At 55.7% G+C, this 20,000-nt stretch overlaps 22 non-coding genes and 6 pseudogenes across 22 annotated transcripts; all 28 read left to right on the top strand.

Annotated features, from left to right (window-relative positions):
* Positions 1-201: 201 nt before the first annotated feature.
* On the top strand, positions 202-311 carry LOC130309880 (5S ribosomal RNA; annotated as a pseudogene).
* Positions 312-975: 664 nt separating this feature from the next.
* Positions 976-1,094, top strand: LOC130309884 (5S ribosomal RNA). Its single transcript, XR_008858456.1, has one exon. It is a non-coding gene; the product is annotated as a 5S ribosomal RNA (ribosomal RNA).
* A 300-nt stretch (positions 1,095-1,394) lies between these two features.
* LOC130309827 (5S ribosomal RNA) lies at positions 1,395-1,514 on the top strand (annotated as a pseudogene).
* Positions 1,515-2,178: 664 nt separating this feature from the next.
* On the top strand, positions 2,179-2,297 carry LOC130309906 (5S ribosomal RNA). Its single transcript, XR_008858477.1, has one exon. It is a non-coding gene; the product is annotated as a 5S ribosomal RNA (ribosomal RNA).
* Positions 2,298-2,597: 300 nt separating this feature from the next.
* On the top strand, positions 2,598-2,717 carry LOC130309826 (5S ribosomal RNA; annotated as a pseudogene).
* A 655-nt stretch (positions 2,718-3,372) lies between these two features.
* Positions 3,373-3,491, top strand: LOC130309814 (5S ribosomal RNA). Its single transcript, XR_008858441.1, has one exon. It is a non-coding gene; the product is annotated as a 5S ribosomal RNA (ribosomal RNA).
* Positions 3,492-4,150: 659 nt separating this feature from the next.
* On the top strand, positions 4,151-4,269 carry LOC130309791 (5S ribosomal RNA). The gene has a single exon (XR_008858420.1). It is a non-coding gene; the product is annotated as a 5S ribosomal RNA (ribosomal RNA).
* Positions 4,270-4,923: 654 nt separating this feature from the next.
* LOC130309813 (5S ribosomal RNA) lies at positions 4,924-5,042 on the top strand. Its single transcript, XR_008858440.1, has one exon. It is a non-coding gene; the product is annotated as a 5S ribosomal RNA (ribosomal RNA).
* Positions 5,043-5,700: 658 nt separating this feature from the next.
* On the top strand, positions 5,701-5,819 carry LOC130309790 (5S ribosomal RNA). The gene has a single exon (XR_008858419.1). It is a non-coding gene; the product is annotated as a 5S ribosomal RNA (ribosomal RNA).
* Positions 5,820-6,473: 654 nt separating this feature from the next.
* On the top strand, positions 6,474-6,592 carry LOC130309812 (5S ribosomal RNA). The gene has a single exon (XR_008858439.1). It is a non-coding gene; the product is annotated as a 5S ribosomal RNA (ribosomal RNA).
* A 654-nt stretch (positions 6,593-7,246) lies between these two features.
* LOC130309811 (5S ribosomal RNA) lies at positions 7,247-7,365 on the top strand. Its single transcript, XR_008858438.1, has one exon. It is a non-coding gene; the product is annotated as a 5S ribosomal RNA (ribosomal RNA).
* A 658-nt stretch (positions 7,366-8,023) lies between these two features.
* Positions 8,024-8,142, top strand: LOC130309789 (5S ribosomal RNA). Its single transcript, XR_008858418.1, has one exon. It is a non-coding gene; the product is annotated as a 5S ribosomal RNA (ribosomal RNA).
* Positions 8,143-8,797: 655 nt separating this feature from the next.
* Positions 8,798-8,916, top strand: LOC130309810 (5S ribosomal RNA). Its single transcript, XR_008858437.1, has one exon. It is a non-coding gene; the product is annotated as a 5S ribosomal RNA (ribosomal RNA).
* A 658-nt stretch (positions 8,917-9,574) lies between these two features.
* LOC130309925 (5S ribosomal RNA) lies at positions 9,575-9,693 on the top strand. Its single transcript, XR_008858494.1, has one exon. It is a non-coding gene; the product is annotated as a 5S ribosomal RNA (ribosomal RNA).
* Positions 9,694-10,352: 659 nt separating this feature from the next.
* LOC130309913 (5S ribosomal RNA) lies at positions 10,353-10,471 on the top strand. The gene has a single exon (XR_008858483.1). It is a non-coding gene; the product is annotated as a 5S ribosomal RNA (ribosomal RNA).
* A 300-nt stretch (positions 10,472-10,771) lies between these two features.
* On the top strand, positions 10,772-10,891 carry LOC130309825 (5S ribosomal RNA; annotated as a pseudogene).
* Positions 10,892-11,554: 663 nt separating this feature from the next.
* Positions 11,555-11,673, top strand: LOC130309809 (5S ribosomal RNA). The gene has a single exon (XR_008858436.1). It is a non-coding gene; the product is annotated as a 5S ribosomal RNA (ribosomal RNA).
* A 658-nt stretch (positions 11,674-12,331) lies between these two features.
* On the top strand, positions 12,332-12,450 carry LOC130309923 (5S ribosomal RNA). The gene has a single exon (XR_008858493.1). It is a non-coding gene; the product is annotated as a 5S ribosomal RNA (ribosomal RNA).
* A 659-nt stretch (positions 12,451-13,109) lies between these two features.
* Positions 13,110-13,228, top strand: LOC130309912 (5S ribosomal RNA). Its single transcript, XR_008858482.1, has one exon. It is a non-coding gene; the product is annotated as a 5S ribosomal RNA (ribosomal RNA).
* A 300-nt stretch (positions 13,229-13,528) lies between these two features.
* LOC130309824 (5S ribosomal RNA) lies at positions 13,529-13,648 on the top strand (annotated as a pseudogene).
* Positions 13,649-14,305: 657 nt separating this feature from the next.
* LOC130309808 (5S ribosomal RNA) lies at positions 14,306-14,424 on the top strand. Its single transcript, XR_008858435.1, has one exon. It is a non-coding gene; the product is annotated as a 5S ribosomal RNA (ribosomal RNA).
* A 650-nt stretch (positions 14,425-15,074) lies between these two features.
* Positions 15,075-15,193, top strand: LOC130309922 (5S ribosomal RNA). Its single transcript, XR_008858492.1, has one exon. It is a non-coding gene; the product is annotated as a 5S ribosomal RNA (ribosomal RNA).
* A 654-nt stretch (positions 15,194-15,847) lies between these two features.
* Positions 15,848-15,966, top strand: LOC130309807 (5S ribosomal RNA). Its single transcript, XR_008858434.1, has one exon. It is a non-coding gene; the product is annotated as a 5S ribosomal RNA (ribosomal RNA).
* A 658-nt stretch (positions 15,967-16,624) lies between these two features.
* On the top strand, positions 16,625-16,743 carry LOC130309921 (5S ribosomal RNA). Its single transcript, XR_008858491.1, has one exon. It is a non-coding gene; the product is annotated as a 5S ribosomal RNA (ribosomal RNA).
* Positions 16,744-17,402: 659 nt separating this feature from the next.
* Positions 17,403-17,521, top strand: LOC130309911 (5S ribosomal RNA). The gene has a single exon (XR_008858481.1). It is a non-coding gene; the product is annotated as a 5S ribosomal RNA (ribosomal RNA).
* A 300-nt stretch (positions 17,522-17,821) lies between these two features.
* LOC130309823 (5S ribosomal RNA) lies at positions 17,822-17,941 on the top strand (annotated as a pseudogene).
* A 658-nt stretch (positions 17,942-18,599) lies between these two features.
* LOC130309805 (5S ribosomal RNA) lies at positions 18,600-18,718 on the top strand. The gene has a single exon (XR_008858432.1). It is a non-coding gene; the product is annotated as a 5S ribosomal RNA (ribosomal RNA).
* A 658-nt stretch (positions 18,719-19,376) lies between these two features.
* On the top strand, positions 19,377-19,495 carry LOC130309920 (5S ribosomal RNA). The gene has a single exon (XR_008858490.1). It is a non-coding gene; the product is annotated as a 5S ribosomal RNA (ribosomal RNA).
* The last annotated feature ends 505 nt before the right edge of the window (positions 19,496-20,000 follow it).

The raw sequence follows: 20,000 nt of genomic DNA, 5'->3' as shown, positions 1-20,000 counted from the left end.
TATGGCCTTTCTCCCTTGTGTTGTTTATGTGACGTCACAGTACGGGATATGCTCCTACAGTCCTATCAGCTTGAGTCCCTGCACGTCCCCAGGGCTCACCTGCAATGTACGCAGGGGTGCGCTACCTGCTGTCCAGCCCTTTGCGCAACGGTCCGCGGCCTGGAGGAAAGCTGCTTGTGCGACAGAGTGGGGCCAGCCAGTGTCTACCGGCCACACCACCCTGGGTATGCCTGATCTCGGAAGCCAAGCAGGGTCGGGCTCGGACAGTACTGGGATGGTTGACCTCCTGGGAATACCGGGTGCTGTAGACAGGTTGCGATGTTTCTTTACACTTTCTCCTCTGGCCCAGCCTGGGAAGGCACTTTCCCGAATATCGGGGGGGGGGAGATTTACGAAAACCTGTTTTGGGGGAAAAGTTGGCCCATTGCCCGTAAGCATCCAATGAGATGGCTTCTTCCAGTTTCAAAAAGGTAGCAAATAAAAAATGAAAAGAAGCAATGTGATCGGTTGCTACGGGCAACTGCTCCGCTTTTTCTCTGCGCAGGTTTTGACGAATCTCCCCCATTCAACTTGGGGCAAGCCAGAGCTGGAAGCCGCAGAGGCCTGTGTGCCGGTTTGCTGCTTGCTACTGTCAGCACACAATCCGTCCATCCAGCTCCGTGTCCCGGCCAGAAAAGCTCATTGCCCCTGCAGCCAGGCATGTGTAAATATAAGACTTAAAAGCAGCCCAGCCAGGAAATGGCCAGGCTTTGAGCAGGCTGAGGCTGAAGGGGCCAGCCCGAGCAAGGGCTCCCTGTGCAAAGCACTTTGTGTACGTAAGCCATAGAGCCAGTGAGCTGAAGCAGCCTTGGAGCTGGGCTGAGTGCGTGGAAAGGAGGGGGGCAGGAAGCAGGCCCAGTGCTGAGCAGCAGGCAGGCAGGCAGGCAGGCAGGCAGGCTGCAGAGTAGAAGAGCTGCAAATGAGAGGCTTGTCTCTGCCTACGGCCACACCACCCTGAACACGCCCGATCTCGTCTGATCTCGGAAGCTAAGCAGGGTCGGGCCTGGTTAGTACTTGGATGGGAGACCGCCTGGGAATACCAGGTGCTGTAGGCTTTTTGCTTTTTCTCACTTCAACCAGCAGGGGTCAGTCTCCCCTATGCCTTTTTTACATTCACTTTCTTAGCTGCACATTTGCTTCTTTTCTTCTTTTTTTATGGCCTTTCTCCCTTGTGTTGTTTATGTGACGTCACAGTACGGGATATGCTCCTACAGTCCTATCAGCTTGAGTCCCTGCACGTCCCCAGGGCTCACCTGCAATGTACGCAGGGGTGCGCTACCTGCTGTCCAGCCCTTTGCGCAACGGTCCGCGGCCTGGAGGAAAGCTGCTTGTGCGACAGAGTGGGGCCAGCCAGTGTCTACCGGCCACACCACCCTGGGTATGCCCGATCTCGTCTGATCTCGGAAGCCAAGCAGGGTCGGGCTCGGACAGTACTGGGATGGTTGACCTCCTGGGAATACCGGGTGCTGTAGACAGGTTGTGATGTTTCTTTACACTTTCTCCTCTGGCCCAGCCTGGGAAGGCTCTTTCCCGAATATCCGGGGGGGGGGGGGAGATTTACGAAAACCTGTTTTGGGGGAAAAGTTGGCCCATTGCCCGTAAGCATCCAATGAGATGGCTTCTTCCAGTTTCAAAAAGGTAGCTAATAAAAAATGAAAAGAAGCAATGTGATCGGTTGCTACGGGCAACTGCTCCGCTTTTTCTCTGCGCAGGTTTTGACGAATCTCCCCCATTCAACTTGGGGCAAGCCAGAGCTGGAAGCCGCAGAGGCCTGTGTGCCGGTTTGCTGCTTGCTACTGTCAGCACACAATCCGTCCATCCAGCTCCGTGTCCCGGCCAGAAAAGCTCATTGCCCCTGCAGCCAGGCATGTGTAAATATAAGAGTTAAAAGCAGCCCAGCCAGGAAATGGCCAGGCTTTGAGCAGGCTGAGGCTGAAGGGGCCAGCCCGAGCAAGGGCTCCCTGTGCAAAGCAGTTTGTGTACGTAAGCCATAGAGCCAGTGAGCTGAAGCAGCCTTGGAGCTGGGCTGAGTGCGTGGAAAGGAGGGGGGCAGGAAGCAGGCCCAGTGCTGAGCAGCAGGCAGGCAGGCAGGCAGGCAGGCTGCAGAGTAGAAGAGCTGCAAATGAGAGGCTTGTCTCTGCCTATGGCCACACCACCCTGAACACGCCCGATCTCGTCTGATCTCGGAAGCTAAGCAGGGTCGGGCCTGGTTAGTACTTGGATGGGAGACCGCCTGGGAATACCAGGTGCTGTAGGCTTTTTGCTTTTTCTCACTTCAACCAGCAGGGGTCAGTCTCCCCTATGCCTTTTTTACATTCACTTTCTTAGCTGCACATTTGCTTCTTTTCTTCTTTTTTTATGGCCTTTCTCCCTTGTGTTGTTTATGTGACGTCACAGTACGGGATATGCTCCTACAGTCCTATCAGCTTGAGTCCCTGCACGTCCCCAGGGCTCACCTGCAATGTACGCAGGGGTGCGCTACCTGCTGTCCAGCCCTTTGCGCAACGGTCCGCGGCCTGGAGGAAAGCTGCTTGTGCGACAGAGTGGGGCCAGCCAGTGTCTACCGGCCACACCACCCTGGGTATGCCCGATCTCGTCTGATCTCGGAAGCCAAGCAGGGTCGGGCTCGGACAGTACTGGGATGGTTGACCTCCTGGGAATACCGGGTGCTGTAGACAGGTTGCGATGTTTCTTTACACTTTCTCCTCTGGCCCAGCCTGGGAAGGCTCTTTCCCGAATATCCGGGGGGGGGGGGAGATTTACGAAAACCTGTTTTGGGGGAAAAGTTGGCCCATTGCCCGTAAGCATCCAATGAGATGGCTTCTTCCAGTTTCAAAAAGGTAGCAAATAAAAAATGAAAAGAAGCAATGTGATCGGTTGCTACGGGCAACTGCTCCGCTTTTTCTCTGCGCAGGTTTTGACGAATCTCCCCCATTCAACTTGGGGCAAGCCAGAGCTGGAAGCCGCAGAGGCCTGTGTGCCGGTTTGCTGCTTGCTACTGTCAGCACACAATCCGTCCATCCAGCTCCGTGTCCCGGCCAGAAAAGCTCATTGCCCCTGCAGCCAGGCATGTGTAAATATAAGAGTTAAAAGCAGCCCAGCCAGGAAATGGCCAGGCTTTGAGCAGGCTGAGGCTGAAGGGGCCAGCCCGAGCAAGGGCTCCCTGTGCAAAGCAGTTTGTGTACGTAAGCCATAGAGCCAGTGAGCTGAAGCAGCCTTGGAGCTGGGCTGAGTGCGTGGAAAGGAGGGGGGCAGGAAGCAGGCCCAGTGCTGAGCAGCAGGCAGGCAGGCAGGCTGCAGAGTAGAAGAGCTGCAAATGAGAGGCTCGTCTCTGCCTACGGCCACACCACCCTGAACACGCCCGATCTCGTCTGATCTCGGAAGCCAAGCAGGGTCGGGCTCGGACAGTACTGGGATGGTTGACCTCCAGGGAATACCGGGTGCTGTAGACAGGTTGCGATGTTTCTTTACACTTTCTCCTCTGGCCCAGCCTGGGAAGGCACTTTCCCGAATATCGGGGGGGGGGGGGAGATTTACGAAAACCTGTTTTGGGGGAAAAGTTGGCCCATTGCCCGTAAGCATCCAATGAGATGGCTTCTTCCAGTTTCAAAAAGGTAGCAAATAAAAAATTAAAAGAAGCAATGTGATCGGTTGCTACGGGCAACTGCTCCGCTTTTTCTCTGCGCAGGTTTTGACGAATCTCCCCCATTCAACTTGGGGCAAGCCAGAGCTGGAAGCCGCAGAGGCCTGTGTGCCGGTTTGCTGCTTGCTACTGTCAGCACACAATCCGTCCATCCAGCTCCGTGTCCCGGCCAGAAAAGCTCATTGCCCCTGCAGCCAGGCATGTGTAAATATAAGAGTTAAAAGCAGCCCAGCCAGGAAATGGCCAGGCTTTGAGCAGGCTGAGGCTGAAGGGGCCAGCCCGAGCAAGGGCTCCCTGTGCAAAGCAGTTTGTGTACGTAAGCCATAGAGCCAGTGAGCTGAAGCAGCCTTGGAGCTGGGCTGAGTGCGTGGAAAGGAGGGGGGCAGGAAGCAGGCCCAGTGCTGAGCAGCAGGCAGGCAGGCAGGCAGGCTGCAGAGTAGAAGAGCTGCAAATGAGAGGCTCATCTCTGCCTACGGCCACACCACCCTGAACACGCCCGATCTCGTCTGATCTCGGAAGCCAAGCAGGGTCGGGCTCGGACAGTACTGGGATGGTTGACCTCCTGGGAATACCGGGTGCTGTAGACAGGTTGCAATGTTTCTTTACACTTTCTCCTCTGGCCCAGCCTGGGAAGGCACTTTCCCGAATATCGGGGGGGGGGGGAGATTTACGAAAACCTGTTTTGGGGGAAAAGTTGGCCCATTGCCCGTAAGCATCCAATGAGATGGCTTCTTCCAGTTTCAAAAAGGTAGCAAATAAAAAATGAAAAGAAGCAATGTGATCGGTTGCTACGGGCAACTGCTCCGCTTTTTCTCTGCGCAGGTTTTGACGAATCTCCCCCATTCAACTTGGGGCAAGCCAGAGCTGGAAGCCGCAGAGGCCTGTGTGCCGGTTTGCTGCTTGCTACTGTCAGCACACAATCCGTCCATCCAGCTCCGTGTCCCGGCCAGAAAAGCTCATTGCCCCTGCAGCCAGGCATGTGTAAATATAAGAGTTAAAAGCAGCCCAGCCAGGAAATGGCCAGGCTTTGAGCAGGCTGAGGCTGAAGGGGCCAGCCCGAGCAAGGGCTCCCTGTGCAAAGCAGTTTGTGTACGTAAGCCATAGAGCCAGTGAGCTGAAGCAGCCTTGGAGCTGGGCTGAGTGCGTGGAAAGGAGGGGGGCAGGAAGCAGGCCCAGTGCTGAGCAGCAGGCAGGCAGGCAGGCTGCAGAGTAGAAGAGCTGCAAATGAGAGGCTCGTCTCTGCCTACGGCCACACCACCCTGAACACGCCCGATCTCGTCTGATCTCGGAAGCCAAGCAGGGTCGGGCTCGGACAGTACTGGGATGGTTGACCTCCAGGGAATACCGGGTGCTGTAGACAGGTTGCGATGTTTCTTTACACTTTCTCCTCTGGCCCAGCCTGGGAAGGCACTTTCCCGAATATCGGGGGGGGGGGGAGATTTACGAAAACCTGTTTTGGGGGAAAAGTTGGCCCATTGCCCGTAAGCATCCAATGAGATGGCTTCTTCCAGTTTCAAAAAGGTAGCAAATAAAAAATTAAAAGAAGCAATGTGATCGGTTGCTACGGGCAACTGCTCCGCTTTTTCTCTGCGCAGGTTTTGACGAATCTCCCCCATTCAACTTGGGGCAAGCCAGAGCTGGAAGCCGCAGAGGCCTGTGTGCCGGTTTGCTGCTTGCTACTGTCAGCACACAATCCGTCCATCCAGCTCCGTGTCCCGGCCAGAAAAGCTCATTGCCCCTGCAGCCAGGCATGTGTAAATATAAGAGTTAAAAGCAGCCCAGCCAGGAAATGGCCAGGCTTTGAGCAGGCTGAGGCTGAAGGGGCCAGCCCGAGCAAGGGCTCCCTGTGCAAAGCAGTTTGTGTACGTAAGCCATAGAGCCAGTGAGCTGAAGCAGCCTTGGAGCTGGGCTGAGTGCGTGGAAAGGAGGGGGGCAGGAAGCAGGCCCAGTGCTGAGCAGCAGGCAGGCAGGCAGGCAGGCTGCAGAGTAGAAGAGCTGCAAATGAGAGGCTCATCTCTGCCTACGGCCACACCACCCTGAACACGCCCGATCTCGTCTGATCTCGGAAGCCAAGCAGGGTCGGGCTCGGACAGTACTGGGATGGTTGACCTCCTGGGAATACCGGGTGCTGTAGACAGGTTGCAATGTTTCTTTACACTTTCTCCTCTGGCCCAGCCTGGGAAGGCACTTTCCCGAATATCGGGGGGGGGGGGAGATTTACGAAAACCTGTTTTGGGGGAAAAGTTGGCCCATTGCCCGTAAGCATCCAATGAGATGGCTTCTTCCAGTTTCAAAAAGGTAGCAAATAAAAAATGAAAAGAAGCAATGTGATCGGTTGCTACGGGCAACTGCTCCGCTTTTTCTCTGCGCAGGTTTTGACGAATCTCCCCCATTCAACTTGGGGCAAGCCAGAGCTGGAAGCCGCAGAGGCCTGTGTGCCGGTTTGCTGCTTGCTACTGTCAGCACACAATCCGTCCATCCAGCTCCGTGTCCCGGCCAGAAAAGCTCATTGCCCCTGCAGCCAGGCATGTGTAAATATAAGAGTTAAAAGCAGCCCAGCCAGGAAATGGCCAGGCTTTGAGCAGGCTGAGGCTGAAGGGGCCAGCCCGAGCAAGGGCTCCCTGTGCAAAGCAGTTTGTGTACGTAAGCCATAGAGCCAGTGAGCTGAAGCAGCCTTGGAGCTGGGCTGAGTGCGTGGAAAGGAGGGGGGCAGGAAGCAGGCCCAGTGCTGAGCAGCAGGCAGGCAGGCAGGCTGCAGAGTAGAAGAGCTGCAAATGAGAGGCTCGTCTCTGCCTACGGCCACACCACCCTGAACACGCCCGATCTCGTCTGATCTCGGAAGCCAAGCAGGGTCGGGCTCGGACAGTACTGGGATGGTTGACCTCCAGGGAATACCGGGTGCTGTAGACAGGTTGCGATGTTTCTTTACACTTTCTCCTCTGGCCCAGCCTGGGAAGGCACTTTCCCGAATATCGGGGGGGGGGGGAGATTTACGAAAACCTGTTTTGGGGGAAAAGTTGGCCCATTGCCCGTAAGCATCCAATGAGATGGCTTCTTCCAGTTTCAAAAAGGTAGCAAATAAAAAATGAAAAGAAGCAATGTGATCGGTTGCTACGGGCAACTGCTCCGCTTTTTCTCTGCGCAGGTTTTGACGAATCTCCCCCATTCAACTTGGGGCAAGCCAGAGCTGGAAGCCGCAGAGGCCTGTGTGCCGGTTTGCTGCTTGCTACTGTCAGCACACAATCCGTCCATCCAGCTCCGTGTCCCGGCCAGAAAAGCTCATTGCCCCTGCAGCCAGGCATGTGTAAATATAAGAGTTAAAAGCAGCCCAGCCAGGAAATGGCCAGGCTTTGAGCAGGCTGAGGCTGAAGGGGCCAGCCCGAGCAAGGGCTCCCTGTGCAAAGCAGTTTGTGTACGTAAGCCATAGAGCCAGTGAGCTGAAGCAGCCTTGGAGCTGGGCTGAGTGCGTGGAAAGGAGGGGGGCAGGAAGCAGGCCCAGTGCTGAGCAGCAGGCAGGCAGGCAGGCTGCAGAGTAGAAGAGCTGCAAATGAGAGGCTCGTCTCTGCCTACGGCCACACCACCCTGAACACGCCCGATCTCGTCTGATCTCGGAAGCCAAGCAGGGTCGGGCTCGGACAGTACTGGGATGGTTGACCTCCAGGGAATACCGGGTGCTGTAGACAGGTTGCGATGTTTCTTTACACTTTCTCCTCTGGCCCAGCCTGGGAAGGCACTTTCCCGAATATCGGGGGGGGGGGGAGATTTACGAAAACCTGTTTTGGGGGAAAAGTTGGCCCATTGCCCGTAAGCATCCAATGAGATGGCTTCTTCCAGTTTCAAAAAGGTAGCAAATAAAAAATTAAAAGAAGCAATGTGATCGGTTGCTACGGGCAACTGCTCCGCTTTTTCTCTGCGCAGGTTTTGACGAATCTCCCCCATTCAACTTGGGGCAAGCCAGAGCTGGAAGCCGCAGAGGCCTGTGTGCCGGTTTGCTGCTTGCTACTGTCAGCACACAATCCGTCCATCCAGCTCCGTGTCCCGGCCAGAAAAGCTCATTGCCCCTGCAGCCAGGCATGTGTAAATATAAGAGTTAAAAGCAGCCCAGCCAGGAAATGGCCAGGCTTTGAGCAGGCTGAGGCTGAAGGGGCCAGCCCGAGCAAGGGCTCCCTGTGCAAAGCAGTTTGTGTACGTAAGCCATAGAGCCAGTGAGCTGAAGCAGCCTTGGAGCTGGGCTGAGTGCGTGGAAAGGAGGGGGGCAGGAAGCAGGCCCAGTGCTGAGCAGCAGGCAGGCAGGCAGGCAGGCTGCAGAGTAGAAGAGCTGCAAATGAGAGGCTCATCTCTGCCTACGGCCACACCACCCTGAACACGCCCGATCTCGTCTGATCTCGGAAGCCAAGCAGGGTCGGGCTCGGACAGTACTGGGATGGTTGACCTCCTGGGAATACCGGGTGCTGTAGACAGGTTGCAATGTTTCTTTACACTTTCTCCTCTGGCCCAGCCTGGGAAGGCACTTTCCCGAATATCGGGGGGGGGGGGGAGATTTACGAAAACCTGTTTTGGGGGAAAAGTTGGCCCATTGCCCGTAAGCATCCAATGAGATGGCTTCTTCCAGTTTCAAAAAGGTAGCAAATAAAAAATGAAAAGAAGCAATGTGATCGGTTGCTACGGGCAACTGCTCCGCTTTTTCTCTGCGCAGGTTTTGACGAATCTCCCCCATTCAACTTGGGGCAAGCCAGAGCTGGAAGCCGCAGAGGCCTGTGTGCCGGTTTGCTGCTTGCTACTGTCAGCACACAATCCGTCCATCCAGCTCCGTGTCCCGGCCAGAAAAGCTCATTGCCCCTGCAGCCAGGCATGTGTAAATATAAGAGTTAAAAGCAGCCCAGCCAGGAAATGGCCAGGCTTTGAGCAGGCTGAGGCTGAAGGGGCCAGCCCGAGCAAGGGCTCCCTGTGCAAAGCAGTTTGTGTACGTAAGCCATAGAGCCAGTGAGCTGAAGCAGCCTTGGAGCTGGGCTGAGTGCGTGGAAAGGAGGGGGGCAGGAAGCAGGCCCAGTGCTGAGCAGCAGGCAGGCAGGCAGGCTGCAGAGTAGAAGAGCTGCAAATGAGAGGCTCGTCTCTGCCTACGGCCACACCACCCTGAACACGCCCGATCTCGTCTGATCTCGGAAGCCAAGCAGGGTCGGGCTCGGACAGTACTGGGATGGTTGACCTCCAGGGAATACCGGGTGCTGTAGACAGGTTGCGATGTTTCTTTACACTTTCTCCTCTGGCCCAGCCTGGGAAGGCACTTTCCCGAATATCGGGGGGGGGGGGAGATTTACGAAAACCTGTTTTGGGGGAAAAGTTGGCCCATTGCCCGTAAGCATCCAATGAGATGGCTTCTTCCAGTTTCAAAAAGGTAGCAAATAAAAAATTAAAAGAAGCAATGTGATCGGTTGCTACGGGCAACTGCTCCGCTTTTTCTCTGCGCAGGTTTTGACGAATCTCCCCCATTCAACTTGGGGCAAGCCAGAGCTGGAAGCCGCAGAGGCCTGTGTGCCGGTTTGCTGCTTGCTACTGTCAGCACACAATCCGTCCATCCAGCTCCGTGTCCCGGCCAGAAAAGCTCATTGCCCCTGCAGCCAGGCATGTGTAAATATAAGAGTTAAAAGCAGCCCAGCCAGGAAATGGCCAGGCTTTGAGCAGGCTGAGGCTGAAGGGGCCAGCCCGAGCAAGGGCTCCCTGTGCAAAGCAGTTTGTGTACGTAAGCCATAGAGCCAGTGAGCTGAAGCAGCCTTGGAGCTGGGCTGAGTGCGTGGAAAGGAGGGGGGCAGGAAGCAGGCCCAGTGCTGAGCAGCAGGCAGGCAGGCAGGCAGGCTGCAGAGTAGAAGAGCTGCAAATGAGAGGCTCATCTCTGCCTACGGCCACACCACCCTGAACACGCCCGATCTCGTCTGATCTCGGAAGCCAAGCAGGGTCGGGCTCGGACAGTACTGGGATGGTTGACCTCCTGGGAATACCGGGTGCTGTAGACAGGTTGCAATGTTTCTTTACACTTTCTCCTCTGGCCCAGCCTGGGAAGGCACTTTCCCGAATATCGGGGGGGGGGGGGAGATTTACGAAAACCTGTTTTGGGGGAAAAGTTGGCCCATTGCCCGTAAGCATCCAATGAGATGGCTTCTTCCAGTTTCAAAAAGGTAGCAAATAAAAAATGAAAAGAAGCAATGTGATCGGTTGCTACGGGCAACTGCTCCGCTTTTTCTCTGCGCAGGTTTTGACGAATCTCCCCCATTCAACTTGGGGCAAGCCAGAGCTGGAAGCCGCAGAGGCCTGTGTGCCGGTTTGCTGCTTGCTACTGTCAGCACACAATCCGTCCATCCAGCTCCGTGTCCCGGCCAGAAAAGCTCATTGCCCCTGCAGCCAGGCATGTGTAAATATAAGAGTTAAAAGCAGCCCAGCCAGGAAATGGCCAGGCTTTGAGCAGGCTGAGGCTGAAGGGGCCAGCCCGAGCAAGGGCTCCCTGTGCAAAGCACTTTGTGTACGTAAGCCATAGAGCCAGTGAGCTGAAGCAGCCTTGGAGCTGGGCTGAGTGCGTGGAAAGGAGGGGGGCAGGAAGCAGGCCCAGTGCTGAGCAGCAGGCAGGCAGGCAGGCAGGCTGCAGAGTAGAAGAGCTGCAAATGAGAGGCTCGTCTCTGCCTAGGGCCACACCACCCTGAACACGCCCGATCTCGTCTGATCTCGGAAGCTAAGCAGGGTCGGGCCTGGTTAGTACTTGGATGGGAGACCGCCTGGGAATACCAGGTGCTGTAGGCTTTTTGCTTTTTCTCACTTCAACCAGCAGGGGTCAGTCTCCCCTATGCCTTTTTTACATTCACTTTCTTAGCTGCACATTTGCTTCTTTTCTTCTTTTTTTATGGCCTTTCTCCCTTGTGTTGTTTATGTGACGTCACAGTACGGGATATGCTCCTACAGTCCTATCAGCTTGAGTCCCTGCACGTCCCCAGGGCTCACCTGCAATGTACGCAGGGGTGCGCTACCTGCTGTCCAGCCCTTTGCGCAACGGTCCGCGGCCTGGAGGAAAGCTGCTTGTGCGACAGAGTGGGGCCAGCCAGTGTCTACCGGCCACACCACCCTGGGTATGCCCGATCTCGTCTGATCTCGGAAGCCAAGCAGGGTCGGGCTCGGACAGTACTGGGATGGTTGACCTCCTGGGAATACCGGGTGCTGTAGACAGGTTGCGATGTTTCTTTACACTTTCTCCTCTGGCCCAGCCTGGGAAGGCACTTTCCCGAATATCGGGGGGGGGGGGGGGGGGGGGAGATTTACGAAAACCTGTTTTGGGGGAAAAGTTGGCCCATTGCCCGTAAGCATCCAATGAGATGGCTTCTTCCAGTTTCAAAAAGGTAGCAAATAAAAAATGAAAAGAAGCAATGTGATCGGTTGCTACGGGCAACTGCTCCGCTTTTTCTCTGCGCAGGTTTTGACGAATCTCCCCCATTCAACTTGGGGCAAGCCAGAGCTGGAAGCCGCAGAGGCCTGTGTGCCGGTTTGCTGCTTGCTACTGTCAGCACACAATCCGTCCATCCAGCTCCGTGTCCCGGCCAGAAAAGCTCATTGCCCCTGCAGCCAGGCATGTGTAAATATAAGAGTTAAAAGCAGCCCAGCCAGGAAATGGCCAGGCTTTGAGCAGGCTGAGGCTGAAGGGGCCAGCCCGAGCAAGGGCTCCCTGTGCAAAGCAGTTTGTGTACGTAAGCCATAGAGCCAGTGAGCTGAAGCAGCCTTGGAGCTGGGCTGAGTGCGTGGAAAGGAGGGGGGCAGGAAGCAGGCCCAGTGCTGAGCAGCAGGCAGGCAGGCAGGCTGCAGAGTAGAAGAGCTGCAAATGAGAGGCTCGTCTCTGCCTACGGCCACACCACCCTGAACACGCCCGATCTCGTCTGATCTCGGAAGCCAAGCAGGGTCGGGCTCGGACAGTACTGGGATGGTTGACCTCCAGGGAATACCGGGTGCTGTAGACAGGTTGCGATGTTTCTTTACACTTTCTCCTCTGGCCCAGCCTGGGAAGGCACTTTCCCGAATATCGGGGGGGGGGGGAGATTTACGAAAACCTGTTTTGGGGGAAAAGTTGGCCCATTGCCCGTAAGCATCCAATGAGATGGCTTCTTCCAGTTTCAAAAAGGTAGCAAATAAAAAATTAAAAGAAGCAATGTGATCGGTTGCTACGGGCAACTGCTCCGCTTTTTCTCTGCGCAGGTTTTGACGAATCTCCCCCATTCAACTTGGGGCAAGCCAGAGCTGGAAGCCGCAGAGGCCTGTGTGCCGGTTTGCTGCTTGCTACTGTCAGCACACAATCCGTCCATCCAGCTCCGTGTCCCGGCCAGAAAAGCTCATTGCCCCTGCAGCCAGGCATGTGTAAATATAAGAGTTAAAAGCAGCCCAGCCAGGAAATGGCCAGGCTTTGAGCAGGCTGAGGCTGAAGGGGCCAGCCCGAGCAAGGGCTCCCTGTGCAAAGCAGTTTGTGTACGTAAGCCATAGAGCCAGTGAGCTGAAGCAGCCTTGGAGCTGGGCTGAGTGCGTGGAAAGGAGGGGGGCAGGAAGCAGGCCCAGTGCTGAGCAGCAGGCAGGCAGGCAGGCAGGCTGCAGAGTAGAAGAGCTGCAAATGAGAGGCTCGTCTCTGCCTACGGCCACACCACCCTGAACACGCCCGATCTCGTCTGATCTCGGAAGCCAAGCAGGGTCGGGCTCGGACAGTACTGGGATGGTTGACCTCCTGGGAATACCGGGTGCTGTAGACAGGTTGCAATGTTTCTTTACACTTTCTCCTCTGGCCCAGCCTGGGAAGGCACTTTCCCGAATATCGGGGGGGGGGGGGAGATTTACGAAAACCTGTTTTGGGGGAAAAGTTGGCCCATTGCCCGTAAGCATCCAATGAGATGGCTTCTTCCAGTTTCAAAAAGGTAGCAAATAAAAAATGAAAAGAAGCAATGTGATCGGTTGCTACGGGCAACTGCTCCGCTTTTTCTCTGCGCAGGTTTTGACGAATCTCCCCCATTCAACTTGGGGCAAGCCAGAGCTGGAAGCCGCAGAGGCCTGTGTGCCGGTTTGCTGCTTGCTACTGTCAGCACACAATCCGTCCATCCAGCTCCGTGTCCCGGCCAGAAAAGCTCATTGCCCCTGCAGCCAGGCATGTGTAAATATAAGAGTTAAAAGCAGCCCAGCCAGGAAATGGCCAGGCTTTGAGCAGGCTGAGGCTGAAGGGGCCAGCCCGAGCAAGGGCTCCCTGTGCAAAGCACTTTGTGTACGTAAGCCATAGAGCCAGTGAGCTGAAGCAGCCTTGGAGCTGGGCTGAGTGCGTGGAAAGGAGGGGGGCAGGAAGCAGGCCCAGTGCTGAGCAGCAGGCAGGCAGGCAGGCAGGCTGCAGAGTAGAAGAGCTGCAAATGAGAGGCTCGTCTCTGCCTAGGGCCACACCACCCTGAACACGCCCGATCTCGTCTGATCTCGGAAGCTAAGCAGGGTCGGGCCTGGTTAGTACTTGGATGGGAGACCGCCTGGGAATACCAGGTGCTGTAGGCTTTTTGCTTTTTCTCACTTCAACCAGCAGGGGTCAGTCTCCCCTATGCCTTTTTTACATTCACTTTCTTAGCTGCACATTTGCTTCTTTTCTTCTTTTTTTATGGCCTTTCTCCCTTGTGTTGTTTATGTGACGTCACAGTACGGGATATGCTCCTACAGTCCTATCAGCTTGAGTCCCTGCACGTCCCCAGGGCTCACCTGCAATGTACGCAGGGGTGCGCTACCTGCTGTCCAGCCCTTTGCGCAACGGTCCGCGGCCTGGAGGAAAGCTGCTTGTGCGACAGAGTGGGGCCAGCCAGTGTCTACCGGCCACACCACCCTGGGTATGCCCGATCTCGTCTGATCTCGGAAGCCAAGCAGGGTCGGGCTCGGACAGTACTGGGATGGTTGACCTCCTGGGAATACCGGGTGCTGTAGACAGGTTGCGATGTTTCTTTACACTTTCTCCTCTGGCCCAGCCTGGGAAGGCACTTTCCCGAATATCGGGGGGGGGGGGGGGAGATTTACGAAAACCTGTTTTGGGGGAAAAGTTGGCCCATTGCCCGTAAGCATCCAATGAGATGGCTTCTTCCAGTTTCAAAAAGGTAGCAAATAAAAAATGAAAAGAAGCAATGTGATCGGTTGCTACGGGCAACTGCTCCGCTTTTTCTCTGCGCAGGTTTTGACGAATCTCCCCCATTCAACTTGGGGCAAGCCAGAGCTGGAAGCCGCAGAGGCCTGTGTGCCGGTTTGCTGCTTGCTACTGTCAGCACACAATCCGTCCATCCAGCTCCGTGTCCCGGCCAGAAAAGCTCATTGCCCCTGCAGCCAGGCATGTGTAAATATAAGAGTTAAAAGCAGCCCAGCCAGGAAATGGCCAGGCTTTGAGCAGGCTGAGGCTGAAGGGGCCAGCCCGAGCAAGGGCTCCCTGTGCAAAGCAGTTTGTGTACGTAAGCCATAGAGCCAGTGAGCTGAAGCAGCCTTGGAGCTGGGCTGAGTGCGTGGAAAGGAGGGGGGCAGGAAGCAGGCCCAGTGCTGAGCAGCAGGCAGGCAGGCAGGCTGCAGAGTAGAAGAGCTGCAAATGAGAGGCTCGTCTCTGCCTACGGCCACACCACCCTGAACACGCCCGATCTCGTCTGATCTCGGAAGCCAAGCAGGGTCGGGCTCGGACAGTACTGGGATGGTTGACCTCCAGGGAATACCGGGTGCTGTAGACAGGTTGCGATGTTTCTTTACACTTTCTCCTCTGGCCCAGCCTGGGAAGGCACTTTCCCGAATATCGGGGGGGGGGGGAGATTTACGAAAACCTGTTTTGGGGGAAAAGTTGGCCCATTGCCCGTAAGCATCCAATGAGATGGCTTCTTCCAGTTTCAAAAAGGTAGCAAATAAAAAATTAAAAGAAGCAATGTGATCGGTTGCTACGGGCAACTGCTCCGCTTTTTCTCTGCGCAGGTTTTGACGAATCTCCCCCATTCAACTTGGGGCAAGCCAGAGCTGGAAGCCGCAGAGGCCTGTGTGCCGGTTTGCTGCTTGCTACTGTCAGCACACAATCCGTCCATCCAGCTCCGTGTCCCGGCCAGAAAAGCTCATTGCCCCTGCAGCCAGGCATGTGTAAATATAAGAGTTAAAAGCAGCCCAGCCAGGAAATGGCCAGGCTTTGAGCAGGCTGAGGCTGAAGGGGCCAGCCCGAGCAAGGGCTCCCTGTGCAAAGCAGTTTGTGTACGTAAGCCATAGAGCCAGTGAGCTGAAGCAGCCTTGGAGCTGGGCTGAGTGCGTGGAAAGGAGGGGGGCAGGAAGCAGGCCCAGTGCTGAGCAGCAGGCAGGCAGGCTGCAGAGTAGAAGAGCTGCAAATGAGAGGCTCGTCTCTGCCTACGGCCACACCACCCTGAACACGCCCGATCTCGTCTGATCTCGGAAGCCAAGCAGGGTCGGGCTCGGACAGTACTGGGATGGTTGACCTCCTGGGAATACCGGGTGCTGTAGACAGGTTGCAATGTTTCTTTACACTTTCTCCTCTGGCCCAGCCTGGGAAGGCACTTTCCCGAATATCGGGGGGGGGGGGAGATTTACGAAAACCTGTTTTGGGGGAAAAGTTGGCCCATTGCCCGTAAGCATCCAATGAGATGGCTTCTTCCAGTTTCAAAAAGGTAGCAAATAAAAAATGAAAAGAAGCAATGTGATCGGTTGCTACGGGCAACTGCTCCGCTTTTTCTCTGCGCAGGTTTTGACGAATCTCCCCCATTCAACTTGGGGCAAGCCAGAGCTGGAAGCCGCAGAGGCCTGTGTGCCGGTTTGCTGCTTGCTACTGTCAGCACACAATCCGTCCATCCAGCTCCGTGTCCCGGCCAGAAAAGCTCATTGCCCCTGCAGCCAGGCATGTGTAAATATAAGAGTTAAAAGCAGCCCAGCCAGGAAATGGCCAGGCTTTGAGCAGGCTGAGGCTGAAGGGGCCAGCCCGAGCAAGGGCTCCCTGTGCAAAGCAGTTTGTGTACGTAAGCCATAGAGCCAGTGAGCTGAAGCAGCCTTGGAGCTGGGCTGAGTGCGTGGAAAGGAGGGGGGCAGGAAGCAGGCCCAGTGCTGAGCAGCAGGCAGGCAGGCAGGCTGCAGAGTAGAAGAGCTGCAAATGAGAGGCTCGTCTCTGCCTACGGCCACACCACCCTGAACACGCCCGATCTCGTCTGATCTCGGAAGCCAAGCAGGGTCGGGCTCGGACAGTACTGGGATGGTTGACCTCCAGGGAATACCGGGTGCTGTAGACAGGTTGCGATGTTTCTTTACACTTTCTCCTCTGGCCCAGCCTGGGAAGGCACTTTCCCGAATATCGGGGGGGGGGGGAGATTTACGAAAACCTGTTTTGGGGGAAAAGTTGGCCCATTGCCCGTAAGCATCCAATGAGATGGCTTCTTCCAGTTTCAAAAAGGTAGCAAATAAAAAATTAAAAGAAGCAATGTGATCGGTTGCTACGGGCAACTGCTCCGCTTTTTCTCTGCGCAGGTTTTGACGAATCTCCCCCATTCAACTTGGGGCAAGCCAGAGCTGGAAGCCGCAGAGGCCTGTGTGCCGGTTTGCTGCTTGCTACTGTCAGCACACAATCCGTCCATCCAGCTCCGTGTCCCGGCCAGAAAAGCTCATTGCCCCTGCAGCCAGGCATGTGTAAATATAAGAGTTAAAAGCAGCCCAGCCAGGAAATGGCCAGGCTTTGAGCAGGCTGAGGCTGAAGGGGCCAGCCCGAGCAAGGGCTCCCTGTGCAAAGCAGTTTGTGTACGTAAGCCATAGAGCCAGTGAGCTGAAGCAGCCTTGGAGCTGGGCTGAGTGCGTGGAAAGGAGGGGGGCAGGAAGCAGGCCCAGTGCTGAGCAGCAGGCAGGCAGGCAGGCAGGCTGCAGAGTAGAAGAGCTGCAAATGAGAGGCTCGTCTCTGCCTACGGCCACACCACCCTGAACACGCCCGATCTCGTCTGATCTCGGAAGCCAAGCAGGGTCGGGCTCGGACAGTACTGGGATGGTTGACCTCCTGGGAATACCGGGTGCTGTAGACAGGTTGCAATGTTTCTTTACACTTTCTCCTCTGGCCCAGCCTGGGAAGGCACTTTCCCGAATATCGGGGGGGGGGGGGAGATTTACGAAAACCTGTTTTGGGGGAAAAGTTGGCCCATTGCCCGTAAGCATCCAATGAGATGGCTTCTTCCAGTTTCAAAAAGGTAGCAAATAAAAAATGAAAAGAAGCAATGTGATCGGTTGCTACGGGCAACTGCTCCGCTTTTTCTCTGCGCAGGTTTTGACGAATCTCCCCCATTCAACTTGGGGCAAGCCAGAGCTGGAAGCCGCAGAGGCCTGTGTGCCGGTTTGCTGCTTGCTACTGTCAGCACACAATCCGTCCATCCAGCTCCGTGTCCCGGCCAGAAAAGCTCATTGCCCCTGCAGCCAGGCATGTGTAAATATAAGAGTTAAAAGCAGCCCAGCCAGGAAATGGCCAGGCTTTGAGCAGGCTGAGGCTGAAGGGGCCAGCCCGAGCAAGGGCTCCCTGTGCAAAGCACTTTGTGTACGTAAGCCATAGAGCCAGTGAGCTGAAGCAGCCTTGGAGCTGGGCTGAGTGCGTGGAAAGGAGGGGGGCAGGAAGCAGGCCCAGTGCTGAGCAGCAGGCAGGCAGGCAGGCAGGCTGCAGAGTAGAAGAGCTGCAAATGAGAGGCTCGTCTCTGCCTAGGGCCACACCACCCTGAACACGCCCGATCTCGTCTGATCTCGGAAGCTAAGCAGGGTCGGGCCTGGTTAGTACTTGGATGGGAGACCGCCTGGGAATACCAGGTGCTGTAGGCTTTTTGCTTTTTCTCACTTCAACCAGCAGGGGTCAGTCTCCCCTATGCCTTTTTTACATTCACTTTCTTAGCTGCACATTTGCTTCTTTTCTTCTTTTTTTATGGCCTTTCTCCCTTGTGTTGTTTATGTGACGTCACAGTACGGGATATGCTCCTACAGTCCTATCAGCTTGAGTCCCTGCACGTCCCCAGGGCTCACCTGCAATGTACGCAGGGGTGCGCTACCTGCTGTCCAGCCCTTTGCGCAACGGTCCGCGGCCTGGAGGAAAGCTGCTTGTGCGACAGAGTGGGGCCAGCCAGTGTCTACCGGCCACACCACCCTGGGTATGCCCGATCTCGTCTGATCTCGGAAGCCAAGCAGGGTCGGGCTCGGACAGTACTGGGATGGTTGACCTCCTGGGAATACCGGGTGCTGTAGACAGGTTGCGATGTTTCTTTACACTTTCTCCTCTGGCCCAGCCTGGGAAGGCACTTTCCCGAATATCGGGGGGGGGGGGGGGGAGATTTACGAAAACCTGTTTTGGGGGAAAAGTTGGCCCATTGCCCGTAAGCATCCAATGAGATGGCTTCTTCCAGTTTCCAAAAGGTAGCAAATAAAAAATGAAAAGAAGCAATGTGATCGGTTGCTACGGGCAACTGCTCCGCTTTTTCTCTGCGCAGGTTTTGACGAATCTCCCCCATTCAACTTGGGGCAAGCCAGAGCTGGAAGCCGCAGAGGCCTGTGTGCCGGTTTGCTGCTTGCTACTGTCAGCACACAATCCGTCCATCCAGCTCCGTGTCCCGGCCAGAAAAGCTCATTGCCCCTGCAGCCAGGCATGTGTAAATATAAGAGTTAAAAGCAGCCCAGCCAGGAAATGGCCAGGCTTTGAGCAGGCTGAGGCTGAAGGGGCCAGCCCGAGCAAGGGCTCCCTGTGCAAAGCAGTTTGTGTACGTAAGCCATAGAGCCAGTGAGCTGAAGCAGCCTTGGAGCTGGGCTGAGTGCGTGGAAAGGAGGGGGGCAGGAAGCAGGCCCAGTGCTGAGCAGCAGGCAGGCAGGCAGGCTGCAGAGTAGAAGAGCTGCAAATGAGAGGCTCGTCTCTGCCTACGGCCACACCACCCTGAACACGCCCGATCTCGTCTGATCTCGGAAGCCAAGCAGGGTCGGGCTCGGACAGTACTGGGATGGTTGACCTCCAGGGAATACCGGGTGCTGTAGACAGGTTGCGATGTTTCTTTACACTTTCTCCTCTGGCCCAGCCTGGGAAGGCACTTTCCCGAATATCGGGGGGGGGGGGAGATTTACGAAAACCTGTTTTGGGGGAAAAGTTGGCCCATTGCCCGTAAGCATCCAATGAGATGGCTTCTTCCAGTTTCAAAAAGGTAGCAAATAAAAAATTAAAAGAAGCAATGTGATCGGTTGCTACGGGCAACTGCTCCGCTTTTTCTCTGCGCAGGTTTTGACGAATCTCCCCCATTCAACTTGGGGCAAGCCAGAGCTGGAAGCCGCAGAGGCCTGTGTGCCGGTTTGCTGCTTGCTACTGTCAGCACACAATCCGTCCATCCAGCTCCGTGTCCCGGCCAGAAAAGCTCATTGCCCCTGCAGCCAGGCATGTGTAAATATAAGAGTTAAAAGCAGCCCAGCCAGGAAATGGCCAGGCTTTGAGCAGGCTGAGGCTGAAGGGGCCAGCCCGAGCAAGGGCTCCCTGTGCAAAGCAGTTTGTGTACGTAAGCCATAGAGCCAGTGAGCTGAAGCAGCCTTGGAGCTGGGCTGAGTGCGTGGAAAGGAGGGGGGCAGGAAGCAGGCCCAGTGCTGAGCAGCAGGCAGGCAGGCAGGCAGGCTGCAGAGTAGAAGAGCTGCAAATGAGAGGCTCGTCTCTGCCTACGGCCACACCACCCTGAACACGCCCGATCTCGTCTGATCTCGGAAGCCAAGCAGGGTCGGGCTCGGACAGTACTGGGATGGTTGACCTCCTGGGAATACCGGGTGCTGTAGACAGGTTGCAATGTTTCTTTACACTTTCTCCTCTGGCCCAGCCTGGGAAGGCACTTTCCCGAATATCGGGGGGGGGGGGAGATTTACGAAAACCTGTTTTGGGGGAAAAGTTGGCCCATTGCCCGTAAGCATCCAATGAGATGGCTTCTTCCAGTTTCAAAAAGGTAGCAAATAAAAAATGAAAAGAAGCAATGTGATCGGTTGCTACGGGCAACTGCTCCGCTTTTTCTCTGCGCAGGTTTTGACGAATCTCCCCCATTCAACTTGGGGCAAGCCAGAGCTGGAAGCCGCAGAGGCCTGTGTGCCGGTTTGCTGCTTGCTACTGTCAGCACACAATCCGTCCATCCAGCTCCGTGTCCCGGCCAGAAAAGCTCATTGCCCCTGCAGCCAGGCATGTGTAAATATAAGAGTTAAAAGCAGCCCAGCCAGGAAATGGCCAGGCTTTGAGCAGGCTGAGGCTGAAGGGGCCAGCCCGAGCAAGGGCTCCCTGTGCAAAGCAGTTTGTGTA

The sequence above is a fragment of the Hyla sarda genome, unplaced genomic scaffold (assembly GCF_029499605.1).
Source record: "Hyla sarda isolate aHylSar1 unplaced genomic scaffold, aHylSar1.hap1 scaffold_1542, whole genome shotgun sequence".
Classification (NCBI taxonomy): domain Eukaryota; kingdom Metazoa; phylum Chordata; class Amphibia; order Anura; family Hylidae; genus Hyla; species Hyla sarda.
This window is presented reverse-complemented; position numbering and strand designations above follow the sequence as displayed.